The sequence below is a fragment of the Diadema setosum genome, chromosome 6 (genome assembly GCF_964275005.1).
Source record: "Diadema setosum chromosome 6, eeDiaSeto1, whole genome shotgun sequence".
Classification (NCBI taxonomy): Eukaryota; Metazoa; Echinodermata; class Echinoidea; order Diadematoida; family Diadematidae; genus Diadema; species Diadema setosum.
The window spans coordinates 34,328,228-34,352,239 of record NC_092690.1 but is presented as its reverse complement, the minus strand read 5'-3'; the positions used below and the strand labels follow the sequence as shown (position 1 = coordinate 34,352,239).

General features: G+C 41.2%; 1 pseudogene; it reads left to right on the top strand.

Annotated features, from left to right (window-relative positions):
• The first annotated feature begins 9,803 nt into the window (after positions 1-9,803).
• LOC140230115 (uncharacterized) lies at positions 9,804-12,297 on the top strand (annotated as a pseudogene).
• Positions 12,298-24,012: the final 11,715 nt, after the last annotated feature.

Here is a 24,012-nt window from a genome sequence, read left to right as displayed (position 1 = left end):
CGTCCGCGCAATTTCACGCGCAGAGGGCGTAACCAACATGAAAATGCAATTTTTTTGACTGATTTGGATTTCTGATACTTTGAGTAACAATATCCATTGATATCCCATCGATTTTGACCTATAACAAAGGAATGCACTGGCGTCAAAGTTGAAATTCCGCGCGCGCGTCTTTCTGCAAATATAGTGAAAAAACATGTCTTTGTTTATTTCGCCATAGCTCTTTAAATCGTCTGGTGACCCTATATATCTATTGCATATTACAAAAGCATATGAATTGGAAATAACGTTTCAAGTACCCATATTGCCAGGAAAACTCATGACGTCATCATATCATCATCTGAAATAAAAAAAGTGGAATTAATTTTTTTGAGGTACTGTTTCTGACATTCATTTACTCGTATCTCTGTTGTTTAAGCTCAATATTATCCCAAATTCAGATATGTTGTACTTTGAACATTTGCCTTTTAAGTCCATGTCATGCTTTTGATATTTAATGACGTCATCATACCTTAAATTGTGATTAAAGGTAAAGACGCAAAATCGGACAAGTTTACGTGTATTGTCTATGGGAGGTGATTTTTTTTTTAAACCATGCATTGACTTAACAACGTTTAAGCACCTTTATCTCAGCTGATTTTGCTTCATTTCCTCTGAAACTTTAGTATGTTGTAGCTGAGACAATAAGCTGCAGCAATCATGCATTTTATTCTTTGAAATCTCATCAGATTGACAATTTTGCAGTTTAAAACTGAAAATGAAAATGGAATGTGGACAAAACGATTCCTCATGTATCTTTCACATACATAAGTTTACGTTCCCCATATTTTCTCGTCGAGACGTATGGCCGATTGGATAAAGACGACGTCTCAGAGACTTGAGGTTGCGGGTTCGAACCCCACAAGATCACGAAACAAAATACTTAGCTATTTTACTTTTTTTTCTTCTTTTTTTTTTACTTTCTTACTTTTTTTTGTGGGGGGGGGGGGGGTCATGACTTCTCTCCAGTCGGATATAAAGCTGTATTTACGCAGCATGCCAAAACAAGCACTCACTACATGGATTTGATACTACATTATGATATGACCAGTGTGCTTTTTTATAATGAAGATAATATCTTTCACTAATTGCACAAGTGTATAAAATTGTGTTCTACAGGAAGAAATATATCGTACTTTAAAATGTAATTGATGGTGACAAACAGTGCGATAATGATACATGTACATGCAGTACGTCTACTACCGCCATCCAATTCATATCTATGGCCTACCCATTTCTTAATGGTGCATAATCTGTTTATTTTTTTCTGAGATACAAATGTGTTTGTTGTGTGAAGAGCAAGGGGTATCACTTTGGTTTAACCAAAACCCACTGTACATTGTGTTATAATGCGTCAAGTTGAAGGTAGTTTTCTTCGTGACAGAGTAAGAGGAATTTTGATAAGCACAGGTGGACAGACATTTACAGTGTATTGACAGTAGGTATCTGTTCCCTGCGAAGAAGTGGATATACACATGGGACATAAAATCTGTTCATGTGCATTATGAAAGCAAAGAACTTTCCTCGATCCCCAAATACCTGCTTTCTTAGACTATAAGACTCTTTCTTAGCTATTATCCAATCAAAATTAGTTCAAGGAAAGTAAACACTCAACACATTTGTGACACTTGTAACATTTGTCATTTTACTATTTTGCCACTTATATGAAACTATCGTCACACATCCAGACGTAACATAGACCTATTGGGAGAAGCGTGCATTAATGGTGGATGTATACCACTTACCATAGCAATATTTCTAGTTTTACATGTATTCCATTTCTCTTGAAATTCAAAGGTGAAGGTTCAAAAAGGCCATTTCAAAAACAAAACCCTTCTTAATTCAGAGCAATTCTGATATACTTATTTCATTTTGCCATTTTGATGCCAAATTTTGTTCCATATATATACCTATTAGTGCTACAGTGTTTTTCTGTCAAAGATTATACCTTTTATTTAAAGATTATGGACAGCTGTTTCTATAAGTTAAATGAAGTGATTTACAAACAAATTAAATCAAGTGATATTTCATTTGATATGATTGTGTAGGATGTTCAATGTGTGGACAAGTGAAAGATGTTCTTCAAGCCAACTTATGATTGATGAGAAATTATGGAAATATGAATTTTGAGCACGAATGGGTTTCATGGCTGTGTAATCTCAATATTTGAGTGTATATTATGACATATTTCTTTGTTGTGCAATAGTTATGTATTCCTGTAGGTACCTACACTGTTGTACATTGTGCCAAAGATAAGCAGTCTCAACTACATGTACTACATAAGCTGTTCGTCTTATATATTTTTGTGAATGAGAAGGTCACAGGAATTGTCACAAGATCTTGTTTTCGTGAATTGAGACTGAGAACTGAGACCCTCTTAAATGCACTAAATTTTATACCCCAGTAGCGCTTGGTGAGAATTTTGCTTGTTAATTTTGCAAACCAAAAATGATTCACAAATTCACAAAAATGGCAACTTATTTGGTACAGTGCACTACTACATCGTGTACATGTATATTTTTCAATGCAACAACCTTATTCGCATGTATAGCCCTCTGTGTTTCTAGTGCAATTTCAACACGTGGATGCTTTTGCTTTGTTATAAGTTTCCAACTTAAATAAAGCGTATGATTTGTATATCAAGGAAAAACACCTTAGCATGTCTTATACATACAGTTGTATGCTGTAAACTTACTCTCATTGATTGCATGCATGTGTTTGTGTGCGTGTTTGTGTGTGTGTCATATTGTTTACTTAGGCAGTCACATACCGAAAATAGGAGTACAAATATGTACCCCTAGGGGTACATATGTTTGTCCCTATACAAGGAACCCTAGAAGTACTCATCTGTACCCCATACAGGGGTACTTATATGTACCCCATACAGAGGAACATATAAGTACCTATGATGATACAAATGAGTACCCTTAAATGTACAAATAAGTACTCCATAGGGTACATATCTGCACCCCAGGTAGGGGTACTTATATGTACCCCTGTATGGGGTACATATAAGAACCGCTAGGGTTCCTTGTATAGCAACAAACATCTGTACCCCTAGGCGTACATATTTGCTCTCCTATTTTTTAGTGTGTCGATGATGTCATAACAAGAGCAAAACAAAAACCCAGACCTGAACTCCTCACCTACCACAAACGTAGAAAAACACAAAGACCAATCTTCACAGTCGCGTACAACAGAGCCACGGAAAAAAATTCCACGCATCATCCAACAGCACCTCTCAACACTACAGTCGTCATCATCACTTCAGAAAACTTTCCCCGAACCCCCTCTCATCTCATACCGCCGACCGAGATCACTCCGTGATATCTTAGTTAATGCAAAAGACCCGAAAACACAAACACACCACCAACACACAGACATCTACCCTCGCTCTGGCTTCTACAAATGCAAATCAAACAAATGCATCCTACACAAACACATTACAGAAACAAACTCATTCACAAGTACCACCACAAATCGCACATACCCCATCACAGACTACATCGATTGCAAATCAACCTGGGTCATCTATCTACTGACATGTACACTCTGCAAGAAGCAATACATTGGCAAAACAGAAACCACACTCTACACACGACTCAACAACACTCGCTCAGAAATACGAACATTCAACACACAATCAAAACACCTCCCATACACAAGGCACTTCAACCTCCCAGAACACAGCCTGAACTGCTTACAAATCACTGCCATTGAACTAATCAAGAAGAAGACCCGCCCTGTGATTCTAAATCGTGAATCCTACTGCATAGCCACACTAAAAACATTACAGCCAAATGGCATCAATGTTGATCCTTAACCAGCAGACCATTAACTGCACATGCGCAACAATGTGATGCGCATATGCAACCATACGCCAACCCACACATACACACACAACCGAACAGACACACTCAACCCACACAGACACCGCCGCAAGCCTTTATATCCGCCATTAATAAGGTAAATCCTTTTTATTATGTGAACCGTTCATATTCTGTACCTTATGTAATATTCTGTTATATGTTATAATACAACTGTATGTATATGAATGGTTGTGGTATATTAGTATTATTTACCTCATTATACGATAGCCAGAAGATGACGCGTGGCTGTTGTACTGTATTATATAGCCACTTACGTCTTGCAATGCAGCCACATGCTGTATTATCGTCGACAACATAAAAATGTCGAGTTTGATATTATTACAGTCGCCTGTCACACAACACATAAGATGAGGATACTGAATTGGTGTTTTTGTTATATACCTTCACCTCAATTAATAACACGAGTGTGATATGAAATGTATTCAATACACGTGTGTAATATGCAATTGATTATGTATATAATTATTGGAATATGTTATATACAGCTGTAATTACGGATTGATTGATTACACAGTCATTATAGACTCACGCCAGTTAGATTTATATTAGTATATATATATGAATATGTATTTATTAGTGTAGCCATACGAGTGAGTCATTTTTGTATCGTTACAGCCCTGATGAAGGTCCGTTTGGGACCGAAAGCTCGGCGGCAATAAACAGACACGTTGACCTAGCTACGTCCACCTGGCTTTTCTTTTCACACTGAATGCAAATAATGAAGGCCACACACTGGTACTGTAAATGGTCGATACCCCTTCTCGCAGTCTATATATATATATATATATATATATATATATATATATAATGGACTTCACGAATGTTTCTCAATATGACTTCAAGTCGATATTTAATATCATTTTTTTTTGTCGATCACCTGAGACCGATATCTGATGACCCCCAGCGTATCACCTAACTCGTCTTCAGTGTAACGAGTTTCATATCTCGTTTTTCTTTTGCTTCTTTTTATTTCAAACTCTTACATTTTTGTAAATGTTTTAGTAAGTCTTAATCTCCCTTCTTAACTTTATCTTTTCTGACCCTTTTATTCTTCTCCTTCAAATTTCTGTAGAATACATTGACGGTAGTGGTAGCACCGCACAGGCAACTCCCACGTTACAGATTAGCTACAGAACAGATTCGCTTGAGTAGTACTTAACGCAGATTTTTTGACCCCACATAAGATAATGCTTCAGAGATTAGAATGGCAGTCGCTCACCCAGAGAATCCACTATTAATATTGTGCCTTTTTATATAAAGTCGTCAATGGACTGACCACAACGTATTTGCAATCTTTAATTACAAAACGAAATCTTTTTTTTTCCAAAGTAGATATGCAATTAGCTGTCCTCTCAATAACAAACTTCCCAGAACTGAATATTATAACAAATCTTTTCATTATCGTGGATATAAAACTTGGAACAATTTACCTGATATTATCCCAAATGCCACGTCTGTTAACTCTTTCAAACGGCAATGTGAAATGCTTAGCTTAATTGATAGACTTAAAGAAGAAATTTATAGGAAATAATATCATATAAATTGACTGTTTTCCATCATTTAATGTTATTTTAATTAAATTCCGATATAAATCATGCAAAAAGTTGTCTCTGCTTTGAATATAAGAATCTTTATTTTTACCAAATTTGAGCACTCGACGCGGCTACGAAAAGTTCCAACTCTGCGACGTCACCAAATGCGTATGCAACCCAGTGGGATTTACGTATCTATAGGCAAACTGTGTGCACTTTTCGGGAAATTGGTGTGTAATTTGTTGTCAATCTAGAATGAATCGTCCGCCAAAACTATATATTCACGTCGTGAAATTGTTTGTTTGTGTTCATTGGAATCATTTTTTACACCCATAAATTTAGGGGAAAAAAAACTTTAAAAGCACAAAACCTATCGTCAGCTCAAGATTCACGATCGCCGTGATCAGCTGTTCCTTCGTACATCCACAATTTGCTGTTATTATTGACACAACAAATAGATCATCGTGGGGGAATTGCGTATAGCTGAGGTAATTTTACATACTCATGAAGAATGATAACTAAGTCAAAGAGCTGTAATTGATTGGAAATCATTTTTACACCCATAAATTTACGGAAATACGACATTTGAAAAGCACAAAACCTACCGTAATCAGCTCAAGATTCGCGATAGCCGTGATCAGGTGTACGCATAACAGTACCAACAGAATCGGCAGTGAAGAGGTATTCCTTGATGCCGTGACTTCAGCTTGATTCTTCTTCGAAATGGCATGATGGTTTGTTAGATGGATGTGACCTTCTTTTTCTCTTGTGTGTTGGTTTAAATTATAATTTCTACCTGCTAAAAAAAAACCAGTCTAACAAATCGGGAAACTGCAACATTTCCGTGCTGAGCAGTAGTCACGATACACGTGTTGCATGCAAGCATGCACCGCTGCTGCAGCGATCCCCATAGTATAACACGTAGGTTGCTTGTAAACAAGGGGGTCTTCGGTGCAGTTGACCATTCGTGAACACGTATTTAGATCACGTGTCTTGGTAACAAGGCTGTTTACGCGTCTGGGAGCGATTTGCATAAACTTACGCATGTTTCAGACGAATTTATGAATGAAAGTGAGTAGCATGACATCATGCCATGACCATATTTGGAATAAGCAGAGGTAGCGCTTTCTGTAGGTACCAAATGTGTCAGGGTTCAACGCAGAATATCTAAGACACGATCGCCAAAAGAACAGTCATTTTCGCCGTAAGCGAAGGGATTTGGTCTTTAGACGTACGATTTTGGTCAACTTTTGAGATTGACATCCCACTTTTCTCTTCAAAATTCCACATTTTGTAGGTTGTATTTCAAAATGTTGTTGATATCAATTGGAAATTAGAAAATTTCCCCTACAACGTGATACCAAAATGTCAATTTGGTCCCTGAGGTCATTTTTTGACATTTTTCATTGTCGAGAAGTTTCGGGTTTTGCCAGAGCGGGTCTCATATAGCCGTACGGCAAATCAGCTCATACACATTTGGTGACGTCACTCAAATCCGATGTTTCTAGTAGCGAACGGAGCTACGTGGTCATGGAAATTGGGTGTGTTTTTTTTTTTTTTTCAATCTCAAAAACAGTTTGGGGGTGAAGTTACATCGTCTAAAAGATATCCAGCTTTGGTAAATAGCTTATTGGCTCTCCGTAGATATCAAACTTGTCATATTTCTAGATTCTCTATAAATTTCTGCTTTTATAGGATAAGACATTTTGTGCGCATGGCGGCATGTGTGTGGTTGTGTGTAGGTATGTGTGCGTGTGGGTATGCATATGCGTGCGTGTACGTGTGCGTGTACGGGTTTGGGTGGGTGCCGGTGTACTGGTATGGAGGTGAACGTTTGTGTGAATGTGTGCGTGTTAGTGTGTGTGTAAGTGAGGTCTTTTCTTATACCATTATTTTTTTTCTCTCCCGGATTTGATTGTATTTTTTTTTCGTTCCATTTTTGTTTCATTTGCTTGTGTAAAATCCTTTTCTCTTGTACGCTCTGTATGAACTTACATTTTTGGGTTTTATGTTCCCTCTTTGTAACCGTGTTTGTAACTTTGTGTTTTTTACTCAAATTGTACTTTGTCCGTGATGCAGGGCCCCTTGGCAGAGCAGTTCCGATCGAGTGAGGTGAAAGGGGTATCCCGCTCAAAGAAAAATGAATAAATAAATCAATAAATAAATAAACTAGCCCGTAACTAAAACGTGAGTAGAACGTAAGTAGCAGAAGGTAAGACCAGCAGGTAAGACAAACGCGAAACTTGCCCAAATCCTTGTGTCACATTGAAAATACATTTCCAGGTTGTTTCATGTACAACACCTATCGGTCATTCAACTAGACAAACATGTTTACGTGTAGGGATAACGAGACAAAAAGTGCGAGTGAGGGAGCGAGAGAGAAAGCGAGATCGAGAGAGAGAAACTGATAGGACAGGTGTAAATGTTTTACAAGTCGCGCCATCGATGACCGAGAGGAGTTCATTTATTTTTGCATGTCAATTAATGTAGAAAGAAAAGACAGGAAATAGCTCCAGTTCCGGGAGAGTGCTGTATAGGTGTTTTCGTTCAAGTCCTTTTAGTTGTATCAAATATTCCAAATGCCTCGAAAAGGAGTGTCGTAGTCGAGTAGTAATTTAACAGTAGAGTTGGATCTTTTCGTGGCAGACACCATTTTGATTTCACCGAGAGAACATTGAGTTAGCTCCGTGATGGCAGAAAACCAACCTGCCACACTCAGGCGCCAGTTGGCAAGATAATTTTGTGTCTAAGCCCAATTTCGTTTGGGGCCAGGAGCCGTCCGTCCACCTTACCGTCAGCCTGTATACTGGCTGATTAGAGTTCAGACTTTATTTGCTGCCAGAAGGCGTATTCCAACAGCCTTTGTAGCCTTCCAGTAGACAAGAAGAAGAGGCATTTTGGTTATATTACACCGGTCATTGGTAAGTTAAATTGCGATTTGATTTCTGCCTTGTCGTGTATAAGGATGTGAATGTGTTTCAGGGCACCACATATAGCCCCGGAGAACCCCGTGAATAAGTGATAAAGTATGTTATAATGGTGTACAGTTTTTGAAAACGATGCGGTGATGTTTGATAAGCTATGCACTGTTATATTTCCACTGTTTGAAACATTTCATTATGTGAATTTTGTATGTTAATTGGATAATAATGCAGTTCTCAAATTTTCACTATGATGTCAGGATTTTAAGCTGATAATCTTTTTGTGTGTGTGATTAGAACACACCCCATTAGTATATGTTGCATTTAAATAATTTTGTAGATGGCGCCAAGGCTGAGGTCAAGTTTACTCCCAGGCAGACGCATTCCCAGCCGAGTGACTGTGTCCGCCCCTCGCTAGGGAGAAACTTGGACGCCAGTGAATACGGAACGCGGGTCCTCGCGACACTTTGGAGCTAAAATAGCAACCTCGCATACAAGGACGCTCCACCCACGAATTAGTTATGTTCTGGAAGCGAACAGTTTGACATTTCATGTGACTCTGTGGACAACGCAGGTGAGCGATGAACCTGGCGGGTGCATGACACCCTGTAGATATGATTGGTTATGACGTGGAAGTGTCGCTGAAGTAGAGAGATGAAGGCCATGTTAAATTGGTAAAAAGATGAAAATAATGTGCACATAATTCGAATATTGGTATTTATACACTTCATGATAATTGCGGGTTAGCACAGAACCCAGATGTAAACGGAAGCAGTGTAATTGAAGACAAGTGTTATAACCGCGGTAAACCGTCGTGCGTGCAGGCTGGTCATCTCAGGATCAGCACTACGGTGGCGTGAACCAAATAGTGTTGCGCTTGATAGCAGATAGTGTATTGTCAGGGATAACAAATTGATAGTGAAGCTGTTATGATTATTCTGAACAAGTGTTAAGCCAAAATTACAGGTGGAACCGGACCAAGACAGGGTCCCGTTCACATGGTTGTCGAATATAAGAGTATAGTAATTTAGTTTATCTCACTCAGAATTTTGATTTTGCATTTTATGTTGGTCACAACTTCTTGATTTCAGTCCTGTAAATATTCCACAAATGGTTATATTAAATTGTACATTAAAGTGAATGGCACGAGTGTGATTGAGTATTATTTAAGTCCGCCCATGTGACATTTTCTGGGGGCTTGTCCGGGAATATAACTCGTGCCATTCGAAGTCACATGGGTATACAAACGGAGGAAACAGTGTAAAGAAAAAGGTTGAGGAAAACTAGTGATTTTTTTTTGTTTCCTCTACATTTGTATGTATATACTATCTAAAGATGCACCGTTGTATACTAGTATTCATTGTGTATATGATCTGAACTGATCTGAATACATTTTTGTATTATAAGTGCTCAGGTAATTCAGAATGGAGCTAGCTAAGTTAACTGAAATTGGAGAAAAGTTCGGATTCAGTGGAGAGGAGCTTAGGCAGTTCGTTACAGCCGAGCAAAAGAGACTCAGAGAGGAAAGAGCGGACATGTTAGAGTTAAGGCGACAGGAAAGAGAAGCAGCCGAGCTACAATTGGCGATAGCGCGTGAAAAGCAAACCAAAAGCGAATCAAGTTCTAATGGGTGCAAAGCTCGATCTCCAAAATTGCCTCTATTTCACGAAGACAAAGATAACATAGATGCCTATCTACAGCGGTTCGAACGATATGCCAAAAATCAAAACTGGCCAACTACAGACTGGGCACTCAACTTAAGCACACTGCTTACAGGTAAGGCTCTTGAGGTCCACTCTAGATTGTCAAGTGCGGAATCCAATGATTATGACACTTTGAAACATGCACTCTTGAAATCCTTTCAGCTCACTGCAGAAGGATTTCGCTCCAAGTTCTTTTCAGGCAAACCGACAACAGGAGAAACGGCATCCCAGTATGCAAACCGACTAGAGAACTACTTGAACAGGTGGGTAAGCCTCTCTGGTATAGAGCACACTTTCGAGGAGCTGGCAGATCTACTCCTCCGGGAGCAGCTCATCATTGGGTGTCATCGAGAGCTGGCCATCTTCCTAAAAGAACGGCAGCCCGAGACTTCGAAGGACGTGGTGAAACTAGCTGAGCAGTACTTAGACGCCAGAGGAGTCACCTTCAAACCACCCCCACCGGCACAAAGGAACATCCAGACACACGTGGGACAGATGCCACGGAGCAACACCAGACCTGAAGGTAAAATCCCTCCAAATAACATTTCAGGAAATAGGCCCCCATCTCAACCCAAATGTTACAACTGCCACCAACAAGGTCACCTTGCCCGTGATTGTACAAAACAGGGAAACAGAGGCAGAACGTGTTTCATATGCCACAAACCAGGTCACCTTGCTAACTATTGTCCTTTCTCCCCCATGAAATGCCGATCAGGCATGAAATAGGCCCCCATCTCAACCCAAATGTTACAACTGCCACCAACAAGGTCACCTTGCCCGTGATTGTACAAAACAGGGAAACAGAGGCAGAACGTGTTTCATATGCCACAAACCAGGTCACCTTGCTAACTATTGTCCTTTCTCCCCCATGAAATCGGCAGGTCTAGTCCTCGCCCAGGATCCAGAGCAAGGAAACCCCCCTACCTCGGAACACAACCTGGCTTCATTGGAACCCGATCAGGTAGAACCAAATCCACATACTCCCTGTCAATGTCCAGCTTGCACTAACACAAAGGTCAAAATTGAGGCTTCTTGTATGATGGTTCGGATGCCACTCAATGCCCCCAAACTAGAATCCACCACAGATCATATCCAATTCAAATGTGGACACTCCTTGCCGTTGATGAGTGCAGCATGCACCAAAGAACATGTGGTCAGACAAATGCCAGTTAATAACGGACTAGTCAATAACAATCAAATTTCTGTTCTCAGAGACAGCGGCTGCAGCGGAGCTGTCATTAAACAAGATCTTGTCCAGCCAAACCAAATGGCAGGTGATGAAAGTACTTGCGTGCTGATTGACGGCACAATGAAAACTCTCCCCGTCGCTAGAATAGATGTTGACACTCCCTTCTACGTAGGGAAAGTTAACGCATTGTGCATGAAAACTCCACTCTATGACCTGATTTTTGGTAACCTACCCGGAGTGAGAGAACCAGACAACCCAGATCCTGACTGGACGGCTACACCAATGCCTGTCGGCGCAGTACAGACGAGAGCCCAGGCTCAACGAGACGGTAACCCATTTCGTCCTCTCAGAACCCCACACCCAATGGAAGACATCGTGACTCCAACAGCTCTCAAAGAGGCACAACAGAAGGATGAAACATTACACCGCCTGCGAGAACTCGCCGATACTCGTTCAGTGAAGGTAAGTCGCAATAACGGTCTCTCTTCCTTCTTTTTACAAAGACGGAATGCTGTATCGCTCATTCCACTCTCCCCAAATGGACCCTGACACAACAATCACACAAGTGGTAGTACCAAAACAATACCGCAAACAGGTTATGCAAACAGCCCGTGAAAATATACTCGGAGGGCATCAAGGTACCAAAAAGACAACAGAAAAGATACTTACCAATTTCTTTTGGCCCGGTATGAACTCTGACATTACCAGGTACTGTAGATCGTGTGACGTCTGCCAACGTACACTATCAAAAGGTCGTGTAACCAAGGTCCCACTCGGAAAGATGCCGCTCATCGAAGTCCCCTTCGAACGCATTGCTGTAGACATAGTTGGACCAATACACCCAATGACTGACCAGAAAAGTAGGTACATACTTACCGTTATTGATGTTGCTACTAGGTACCCTGAGGCAATCCCACTCCCAAGCATCGAGACAGAAAGAGTTGCAGAAGCCCTAGTGAGCATCTTCACCAGAGTCGGAATCCCCAAGGAAATGCTGACCGATCAAGGGACTCAGTTCATATCTGATCTCATGAAAGAGGTAAGCAAATTACTTTCCATCAAACACTTCACTACATCCCCATATCACCCTGCCGCGAATGGACTAGTTGAGCGCTCCAATGGCACTCTAAAACAAATGTTGAAACGTATGTGCGCTGAAAACCCAAATGACTGGGACAGGTACATTACTCCCCTTCTATTCGCAGTGAGAGAAGCACCACAAGAGAGCATGGGGTTCTCCCCGTTCGAGCTTCTTTACGGCCGGACGGTACGCGGACCCCTCGACATCCTGAAAGAACTCTGGACAGGAGAAGCCGAAACAGGTGAGACCAAGTCTACTTACCACTATGTACTTGATCTCCGAAACAGGATCGACGAAACATGCCGCAACGCCCACACTCAACTTCAGAAATCAGCAAACAGGTATGCAAAATACTACAATCAGAAGGCAAAACACAGGGAACTACAAGTCGGAGACAAGGTACTCCTACTCCTACCAACTGACAGGAATAAGCTCCTTCTACAATGGAAGGGCCCCTTTGACGTGATCTCCAAAATCAGCTCCATGGACTACAGGATCGACCTCAACGGGAAACCAAAGGTGTTTCACATCAATCTTCTGAAAAAGTATCATGCTAGAAATGATATTCCCTCTATTTCAGATGCCGAAGCTGCTTGTACCGCCGTGATCGAATGCGAAGAGCAAAATGATGACGATCGAGGAAGAAACGCAGCAACCACTAACTAACACATCTCTCCTACAGCCTTTCCCATTTCAGGCAAAAGAGTCACTTGACGATGTCTCAATTAACTCAGCCCTTTCCCCCCCCACAGAAAGAACAAGTCAACGAACTCCTCAACGAGTACAAAGACGTCCTGTCTGATCTTCCCGGTCGAACCACGTTAGGCGAACACCACATCAAACTCAAAGGAAATGAACACCTGAAGAGTAAACCATATCCCATTCCCCACTCTCTTAGAGACACAGTCAGAGAAGAGGTAAAAAGCATGCTATCGCTCGGAGTAATTGAGCCATCAGAAAGCCCCATTGCCTCCCCCATAGTACTGGTTAAAAAGCCCGATGGCAGCAACCGGTTTTGTGTAGACTTCAGAAAACTCAATAAAGTGACTGTATTCGATGCTGAACCCATACCAGATCAAGATGAACTCTTCACAAAAGTCGCCCATGCAAAGTTCTTCACCAAAATAGATCTCAGCAAAGGATACTGGCAGGTACCCACGGCAGCCGAATCCAAACCACTAACCGCTTTTCTCACCCCCGATGGTCTCTTTCAGTTCACAATGATGCCCTTCGGCTTAGTGAACGCTCCCGCCTCCTTCAGTCGACTGATGAGGAGACTGCGAGATCGACTCGGAGGAACGGTGAACTACATCGATGACATCCTCATCTATTCGACCACGTGGGAAGAACACCTACGTACACTCACGGAACTCTTCAGACGACTACGAGCCGCAAAGCTCACTGCTAGACCAAGTAAGTGCTTCATCGGACAGACAACCGTCGAATTCCTAGGACACGTGATCGAACACGGACAGGTAAGACCCCGCCCTGAAAAACTCAAAGCCATCCAAGAGGTAAGTCAGCCTCAGACCAAACGAGAGCTCAGATCCTTTCTAGGTATGGCGAACTACTACCGGAAGTTCATTCCGAACTACGCCGCCGTCGCCGCACCACTCACAGACAGGACCAGAAATGCTGAACCAAACAAGGTAAAATGGGAAACGAGCCAAGAGCAGGCCTTCACAACACTGAAGGAAAAACTTTCTAACCCCCCTATCCTTCATTTGCCAGATTTGTCACAGGACTTCATCCTCAGGACAGACGCCTCCAATGTTGGACTAGGAGCAGTCCTCCTCCAAACACACCAAGACGAACGATTTCCAGTCTCCTACGCGAGCCGAAAACTGCTTCGACGAGAACAAGCATACTCAACCATAGAACGTGAGTGCTTAGCTGTAGTTTGGGCAGTAAAGAAGTTCGAACCATACTTGTACGGCAGACAATTTGTGCTAGAAACAGACCACCACCCACTAGTGTACATGAACAAGGCTAGCCCTGCAAATGGGAGGCTAATGCGTTGGATTCTGGCTTTGCAACCCTACAGATTCCGTGTGGAAGCTATCCGCGGCAGCGAGAATGTTGGCGCAGACCTACTAAGCCGACTGTAGGAAGAAAGATAGTGTTATAAGTAATTTCTTTTAATTATGAAATGCATTTTTCGAAAGGGGGAGTGAAATGTCACATTGAAAATGCATTTCCAGGTTGTTTCATGTACAACACCTATCGGTCATTCAACTAGACAAACATGTTTACGTGTAGGGATAGCGAGACAAAAAGTGCGAGTGAGGGAGCGAGAGAGAAAGCGAGAGCGAGAGAGAGAAACTGATAGGACAGGTGTAAATGTTTTACAAGTCGCGCCATCGATGACCGAGAGGAGTTCATTTATTTTTGCATGTCAATTAATGTAGAAAGAAAAGACAGGAAATAGCTCCAGTTCCGGGAGAGTGCTGTATAGGTGTTTTCGTTCAAGTCCTTTTAGTTGTATCAAATATTCCAAATGCCTCGAAAAGGAGTGTCGTAGTCGAGTAGTAATTTAACAGTAGAGTTGGGTCTTTTCGTGGCAGACACCATTTTGATTTCACCGAGAGAACATTGAGTTAGCTCCGTGATGGTAGAAAACCAACCTGCCACACTCAGGCGCCAGTTGGCAAGATAATTTTGTGTCTAAGCCCAATTTCGTTTGCGGCCAGGAGCCGTCCGTCCACCTTACCGTCAGCCTGTATACTGGCTGATTAGAGTTCAGATTTTATTTGCTGCCAGAAGGCGTATTCCAACAGCCTTTGTAGCCTTCCAGTAGACAAGAAGAAGAGGCATTTTGGTTATATTACACCGGTCATTGGTAAGTTAAATTGCGATTTGATTTCTGCCTTGTCGTGTATAAGGATGTGAATGTGTTTCAGGGCACCACATATAGCCCCGGAGAACCCCGTGAATAAGTGATAAAGTATATTATAATGGTGTACAGTTTTTGAAAACGATGCGGTGATGTTTGATAAGCTATGCACTGTTATATTTCCACTGTTTGAAACATTTCATTATGTGAATTTTGTATGTTAATTGGATAATAATGCAGTTCTCAAATTTTCACTGTGATGTCAGGATTTTAAGCTGATAATCTTTTTGTGTGTGTGATTAGAACACACCCCATTAGTATATGTTGCATTTAAATGATTTTGTAGATGGCGCCAAGGCCGAGGTCAAGTTTACTTCCAGGCAGACGCATTCCCAGCCGAGTGACTGTGTCCGCCCCTCGCTAGGGAGAAACTTGGACGCCAGTGAATACGGAACGCGGGTCCTCGCGACACTTTGGAGCTAAAATAGCAACCTCGCATACAAGGACGCTCCACCCACGAATTAGTTATGTTCTGGAAGCGAACAGTTTGACATTTCATGTGACTCTGTGGACAACGCAGGTGAGCGATGAACCTGGCGGGTGCATGGCACCCTGTAGATATGATTGGTTATGACGTGGAAGTGTCGCTGAAGTAGAGAGATGAAGGCCATGTTAAATTGGTAAAAAGATGAAAATAATGTGCACATAATTCGAATATTGGTATTTATACACTTCATGATAATTGCGGGTTAGCACAGAACCCGGATGTAAACGGAAGCAGTGTAATTGAAGACAAGTGTTATAACCGCGGTAAACCGTCGTGCGTGCAGGCTGGTCATCTCAGGATCAGCACTACGGTGGCGTGAACCAAATAGTGTTGCGCTTGATAGCAGATAGTGTATTGTCAGGGATAACAAATTGATAGTGAAGCTGTTATGATTATTCTGAACAAGTGTTAAGCCAAAATTACAGGTGGAACCGGACCAAGACAGGGTCCCGTTCACATGGTTGTCGAATATAAGAGTATAGTAATTTAGTTTATCTCACTCAGAGTTTTGATTTTGCATTTTATGTTGGTCACAACTTCTTGATTTCAGTCCTGTAAATATTCCACAAATGGTTATATTAAATTGTACATTAAAGTGAATGGCACGAGTGTGATTGAGTATTATTTAAGTCCGCCCATGTGACACCTTGTCTGCCCGAAGAAAATATCCCTGCGTGCTGAAAATCCATACACGCAACTAAGCGCGTAGTTTGCTCAGAAAGGTGTGACAGGGCCTTTATGTGATAGGACATCGGACTCTTTGAGATATTCGATATAAAGAACCTCTAGAGAAAGAGAGAACTAGCGAGAAAACACGTTTATATAGCAGGCAATACAACGCATGATTAGAGACATGGGCGGTGAAATATGGACCGGAACGAACCAAATCATGCATTAGTGTGCTACCTTCAGCGCTCCCCCCCCCCCCCGCTCCATTAATGACGAAATCTGTAGCTAAAGCGGGGAATCCCCATCCGAAAGCCCCTTTCGTTGCAATGCATTGCGTTGTACTACTTGTCTCGTAAGGCCCCAGAGCTGTGCGCCCGACAGTCTGACGATTGCCCGCCATTATCACGGAACTTACATGTTCATGTGCGCAGAGAGCTGAAAGGTAATGTCAAATTATTAATGTTTCATGTACACTAAGCTAATAACATATTCTATGATAGTAGTATACCTAATTTCTAATTTTGTACACTATTGATATGATGGACAGCGGGGAAACGCAATAGTGGCTAGCGAGAGACTTAATAATGTTACATTTTTTTATTTGCTACTAACGTAGAAGCTAAAATCCGTGCTATGGTAGTGTACGTTAGCGTACACATCAGTGTTAGTATTACCGGATGACTATACGCTAAAAGGGTGCGGTGGTCCCATACCCCAGGGACATTAATAAGCCACTACACAGTTTCAATCTGAGCATGTGCAGATAAAGGTCATTGCAGACCTTCTCTTGAAGTATATTTGCATCTGAGGTATTCAAAACCTAGATAGGGCTTCATGACAACTGTGTTACAATTTAACCAGGTGCAGATTGGCATATACAGGTGAATGCGCATTCTTTTTCAGCAACATTTAACTAAAGCCATTCATGCAGCAATGACAAGTACACTATCGCTTTCTGCATGGCTGTTTTCAGCTGCTCTTCTTGAAGGCTATTCCATGATTTACAAAGTCTGCGGTTGGAGAGGTCATTCGAGACTATAGTGCTAACTCTGAACTGGCCTAAAAAATGCGTCGCGGGCAAATGCACTTTCAAGATGTGGGTGGAATAAAGCCCCATGTGCTCAATTGGGCGCAGACCTGTTAGCAGTATGTTTTCCCTTTCGGTGCCGTGGACTTATAATACGACAGTGTACACATTGCAATGGAGTTTTCCGTGACAATAGGCACTAAAAGTAAAGAATGGTTCTTTTGTTTTTAACGAAATTAAAAAAGAATGATTTTATCTTGTTTGAAGGGCTTTTGTTTGGTTTTTCTTTGCGTTTTTCTTTTTTTTTAATTTGGTGCGATCAAGCAAGATATAGAAAACTGAAGAATCAACTTACTCCTTAAAAATGTTCAAGTCATAATGTTACACGCAGATATCAAAGAATTTGACGTCCCCTTTTGAACACTGCTCACGGAATAACAACATACACTCGTGGGAAGGGATATAAGTTGGATAGTTGTAGAATTGTCATGTACTAGTAGTAGAGTATGTTTGGATAGCTTTAACAGTTGATTAAGATCTCTTGAGGATCCAATGCATCCAAAATAATATGTCTGTGTACAGTCACTTCATATATTGCGCAGTAGAGTCTAAATTGTCTCAATTGCATTGCCGAACATAAAACGGAAGAAATACTAATGTGGTGAAAGGATCTAAAGAGCATAATTAATTTTTGGTATAATCATGCACTTCTATGCCTATGTGTCATATTAAATAATCAGTTTACCACTGCATGTCTGCCAATTCATGTGCGGTGTATATGTGTGTCCAGTCCCTGGTTTTGTAGCCTGGCGTTTTCGTGTTAAATGTTCCATAGAAATCGGAATTGAGGGGAGGGATTGCTATATACATGTACCAACGGAAAGCTGTTCTTCAGACTAACTAAGGTTTTGCATTTGCGAGTCCATAAAGCGAATACCTACGAGTTTTGCTCAGGATAGGAAATCGGCAATCAGGCAGGGTGAATGCATTGCTGTTTTCCCAATGTTAATTTGTTTATAGGATAACGTTTTGACCAGGTTCAGTATGCTAAAACAAAAAATAAAAGTAAAAATAAAAAACGCAAACACACAAAGCAAACAAAACGTAAAATAACCATCATCAAAATCTATATGAACTTATCTATATGAACTTATATTTTTGTGTTTTATGTTCCCTCTTTGTTACCGTGTATGTAACTGTGTTTTTTACTCAAATTGTACTTTGTCCGTGATGCAGCGCCCCTTGGCAGAGCAGTTCCGAGTGAGCTGAAAGGGGTATCCTGCTAAGAGAAAACTGAATAAATAAATGAATAAATAAATAAACAAGCCCGTAACTAAAACGTGAGAAGAACGTAAGTAGCAGAAGGTAAGACCAGCAGGTAAGACAAACGCGAAACTTGCCCAAATCCTTGTCTGCCCGCAGAAAGTAACCCTGCGTGCTGTAAATCCATACACGCAAATAACCGCGAATAGTTTGCTCGGAAAGGTATGACAGGGCCTTTATGTGATAGGACATCGGACTCTGTGAGATATTCGATATAAAGAATCTCTATAGAAAGAAAGAACTAGCGAGAAAACACGTTTATATAGCAGGCAATCCAACGCATGATTACAGACATGGGCGGTGAAATATGGAACGGAACGAACCAAATCATGCATTAGTGTGCTACCTTCAGCGCTCGCCCCCCCCCCCCCGCGCTCCATTAATGACGAAATCTGTAGCTAAAGCGGGGATTCCCCAGCCGAAAGCCTCTTTCGTTGCAATGCATTGCGTTGTACTACTTGTCTCGTAAGGCCCAAGAGCTGTGCGCCCGACAGTCTGACGATTGCCCGCCATTATCACGGAACTTACATGTTCATGTGTGCAGAGAGCTGAAAGGTAATGTCAAATTATCAATATTTCATGTACACTAAACTAATAACATATTCTATGATAGTAGTATACCTAATTTCTAATTTTGTACACTGTTGATATGATGGGCAGCGGGGGAATGCAATAGTGGCTAGCGAGAGCTTAAAAATGTTACATTTTTTATTTGCTACTAAAGTAGAAGCTAAAATCCGTGCTATGGTGGTGTACGTTAGCGTACACATCAGTGTCAGTATTGCCGGATGACTATACGCTAAAAGGGTGCGGTGGTCCCATACCCCAGTCAGTCCGCAGCGCGAGCCAAACGCACGTATTTATTCAAGTCGTATGCACGGCTGAGCGGTGCTTGCATACGTAATGAGCAGATACATGGTCATGAATAAATCCGTGTAGAACGAGTATTTCTTGTCAGTTTTCGACACTTTTAATATCGACTGAAAGATAAAACATTAGCAAATATGTTCATGATCAAAATAAAACGAAAAAGAAGAATATAGAATATCAAAATCTCTCTCGAATTCGGTATTTATTCAAAAATATTTCTTCACGTTTGACGCCAAAAAAACTAACCTGAAATCTTTCATGCCCCTCTAAGATATGGTGAAGACTATGTCCGCTAAAGTATATAGTATCACAATAAGGGCAAGTTTTCTCATCTTAATTTCAATACCGGTCAGGAACTAGCAAAATTCAGAGACATGTCTAGCGTCGAGTTTAAAAAGATTATCCTCGCGTTCGCACCGGAATTCCGGGTCTGTGATTGGTCGGAATCTGTCGCAAGACGCGGCGTGTCGCATTGCGTAGTATCCATTGGCTGTTGACTCAATGATGTGAGTTCAAAAACTATGTATCAGATAAGAGTGTCATTGATATGAGTAATAGCTGAATAGTGTACAATTGAGTAAAATGAAAGCCTATATTAGTTTCATGAAATCCATGATTTTTTCAAATGATAGGTTCCAGATTGTGATCGAATTTTCACTCTCTATACAAAACTTGAACTTTACACAGAAACCAATGATGTGTATGTGAGTGTGCACTTACAATGACACTGAACAATGGACCTGGCTACGGGTTACGCCATTTCCTGACCCACTTTATCTGACACACTCTTTCTGACACACCTTTTTTGCCATTCACTTTGTACACGGGGCAGTTTTCATGAGACGGCCTCTGTTATTGGCTACTGTGCTAATGAATATTCAAGACTATGGTATGGCTTGTCGAACGTCGCGCTCAAGGCCGGTCAATAAGAGGCGGCCAGGAGCTGGTGAGCTGGGGGCGCGCGGCAATTTCTAACCTCATCCACGTGTAGGCCTTGCTAAATGTACTACGTGCGCTTCCAGTACCTTTTTTTTTTCAGCTGCTTAACCCATCCACGTGATGTTATCGCTATCGCTTAAACTTCGATCGCGGTGCCGGTGGTTTGTGTGTGTTTACAACATGTGTGCATATGGAGGAAGCATGAGGCTGAAAAAACAGCACCACGTGGTGAGGTAAAAAACAAATCGGACGTAAGAAGTCGTACATACAAGTGCTAAACAGACAAATAGCGAAATGAAAGTCCACTGAAAAGGTCTTGACACTGTAATGTATGTTCCAAATTCATGTCTGGCTTAGTTTCGAGAGAATTTTCTACATATTTTCTTTGCAAGAGATCAGGAGTGAGATCGGTGAAGTAGCTGAACGTGTACTCTATGTGACTGTTGCATGCATGCGTGCACGTGGCTGGGAGAGTGCGGCAAGAACGCTAGGAATGCACCACCAGCAGGTATACTTTGGGCTGCAAATTCTTGGGGCAAAATTCGACTTCATTGTTCAATACATTTTAGAAGCGTAATATGAAATATTTTAACTTTTTTTTTGCAATCCAAAGAAAAAAATATTTTGAATAAAAAATTAATAATAAATAATAGTTCTTGACTCAAGTCTAAACTTCGTGTCTTCTTGCAGTTACCCCGCAGTTGCCCATGGATACGACGCGTCAATAATCAGCTGTTTGCTGAGTCATTCCTACCTTACTGCCTCTGTTCAAATTGAGAGCGATTGTGATTTTATCGGTGGCATTTATAGTTTCATGACCTAATCCAATAAAACTAGACAAATTTAAACATCAAATGTTGTGACAGTTTTTGTCAGAATTCCCTATCAATATCACTTGTTGCCACGATAGTTTTCAGATTTCAATAGCTTCATTATCGAAGCTGTTCTGAGGCTGTTGGACATTTGAAAGAACTGCTTTGTACGAAATCACCTTTTATTTATTATTTCTTTTCACACACAAGAATGTTGATGACTTACATAATCTTTTAAAAATATTCTAATGTCATAATATTTCATGATGGTATGTGTTCTGTCTTTACATGGCAAGATGGGATTTTTTTTTCTTCCATCCAGGGTCAAAGAAGGAAGTGACAGGAAGGAAACCATCACGATAGGGAAGAAATGAAAAGGATAGAATGAAACACGTGCTCAGCGGGCTTTTTTTATTGATTTTTACAATGGTAAATGCAGTACATCAGGATGTAAGTACAGTTCTAAATAATTTATTATTTGAAAAATGAGCAAAGAAAATGGGATATCATCGAGTTCTAAATGAAAACTAAATTAGCATCGCCATTTAGATCTAATATTTACTATGCATCCTTATTGTCAAGCTTTTGGTTGAGTTTCTTTAGAGAAATGAATTTTTGGAGCACTAACCCAAGTGAACAACTAAAAGGTTTAAAAAAAATGATGAAATGCAGGTCTCTAGACCACTCCTGTGCGTGAGCGAGCAACAGCCCCTGTGGACAGTGTCACTCTCGTCCTTGGCCTAGGCTAGGCTACTCGTGTCGATCTCGCCATCATCACTAGCGTCATGGTCACACGAAATAAATTGCATCATCAAAAGGGTTCGTGTAATCATCATCACCAGAATCATTATGATCATCATCACTATCATGTCAACCACAGCAAAACCCTGAATATCATTCCCACCAGTCACTCCCAGCTCACAAAAACACATCAGCAAACGTACAGACATCGCAGACTGTGTAGCTAACTACGTTAGACTTTAGATCAATGTTAGTTGTACACAAAATGAAACGGAGGTGGAAAACTAGTAATGAATACACGGAGATCATCAACGATGGCATTTTACCGTAGAAAAAAATACACTGAACATCTTGCATCGCAAAAAAAAAAAAAAAAAAAAAAAAAAAAAAATTGAGGTAAAAACTACGTTGAGGAAAAATAGGGTGAAAACCCGCTGCTTGGAAGACGAACGATGAAGACACTGTACGGTAAAAATGCACAAGGAAACAAACGGAATAAAAAGTATGAATGTTCTCGCACACACGTACATAATCTAAAGCAAGTGGTCCATGATTCGGCAGGGTTCCATGAATCACCCACTCTTACAAATAAAAATTCACTGAAATTCATGAATAAAAAATGGCGCATATCAAGTGCGAAATTCAAATTATGCAACTATCTCCACACGTGTTCCGAAGAGCACAACAGTGGACCACGTCGCCGGACCCCCGAAATCGTTGTTGAACCCTCCCGGGTCAACTCGCACAAGCAGTTCAACGGGTAAGTAACAGGTAAGTAAAGTTGCATAGCAACACATATAGACTCGTTTCATTCCAAGTTTTAAAGTTACTAGTCCGTTTATCTGCATTGAATCTATACAGCAAGTACACTTACAGCCATGATTGCAACCGTTTCTGAGATAACTTGAGCGTTTACGCGATATTTATATTTTGCATGCCACCCGTGCCTGAATTTCCTGCATCACCAAGGTTCGGACGCAACGTGTTGTGAATGCATTGAATCTCTCGCACAGCGTGCGAGTATAAGGATAGTACCGCGCTCTCGTAGTGCGATGTACTACAGTATGTATACGGTTTCGCCCGTGCGTAGCCCGCGCGCTGATACATTCACATAGGCAGGGCGAGCGCACTGCGCGGTACGTCGCGCATGTTGATGCACGGACATACGGGGCCGAACAATGAGTACAGGGGGCCGAACCATGGTTGCAGCGCAAGCGTTCGGATTATGCACGCTATTTTGCTTCCGCTGCTTATGATGACGAACATTGGGCCACTTGCTTTACATCGTGTTCAATCAAAAAACTCAACAAACACTCGAACAAAAACTCACCTCTAAATTGTTGCAAACGAGATAATCACTTCAAAAAATGGGGGAAAAACACCTGTGGTAGTACGATTGTACTCTAAGAATAACAGAGATAAGATGATACGAAAGCAAAAGAGAGAAAAGAGAGAGAAATGGACAGGAAACCTGCAGAAGTTATGCCACACTCACTGGCACTAAAACGCAATTCGACGCACACAGGTAATCAGATATCGTCATGGACCCCCTTGAGGAGATCGATATCACGATACCACGCGTAAGCCAATAGCTAAAAGGCAATCACAGACACAGAATCAGACCGAGTGACTCATTATGAAAAAAAAAATCGTAAGGCTGTTGAATATTCATTAGCACAGTAGCCAATAACAGAGGCCGTCTCATGAAAACTGCCCCGTGTACAAAATGAATGGCAAAAAAAGTGTGTCAGAAAGAGCGTGTCAGATGAAGTGGGTCAGGAAATGGCGTAACCCCCCTGGCTACCACCTGTCCCGAGCTCTGCTGCAAGGCACATGAATGCTTTATCAATTATTCATGTGGATTGCCCTGAGCACTGCTAGTCTGAATTCTTGACACAG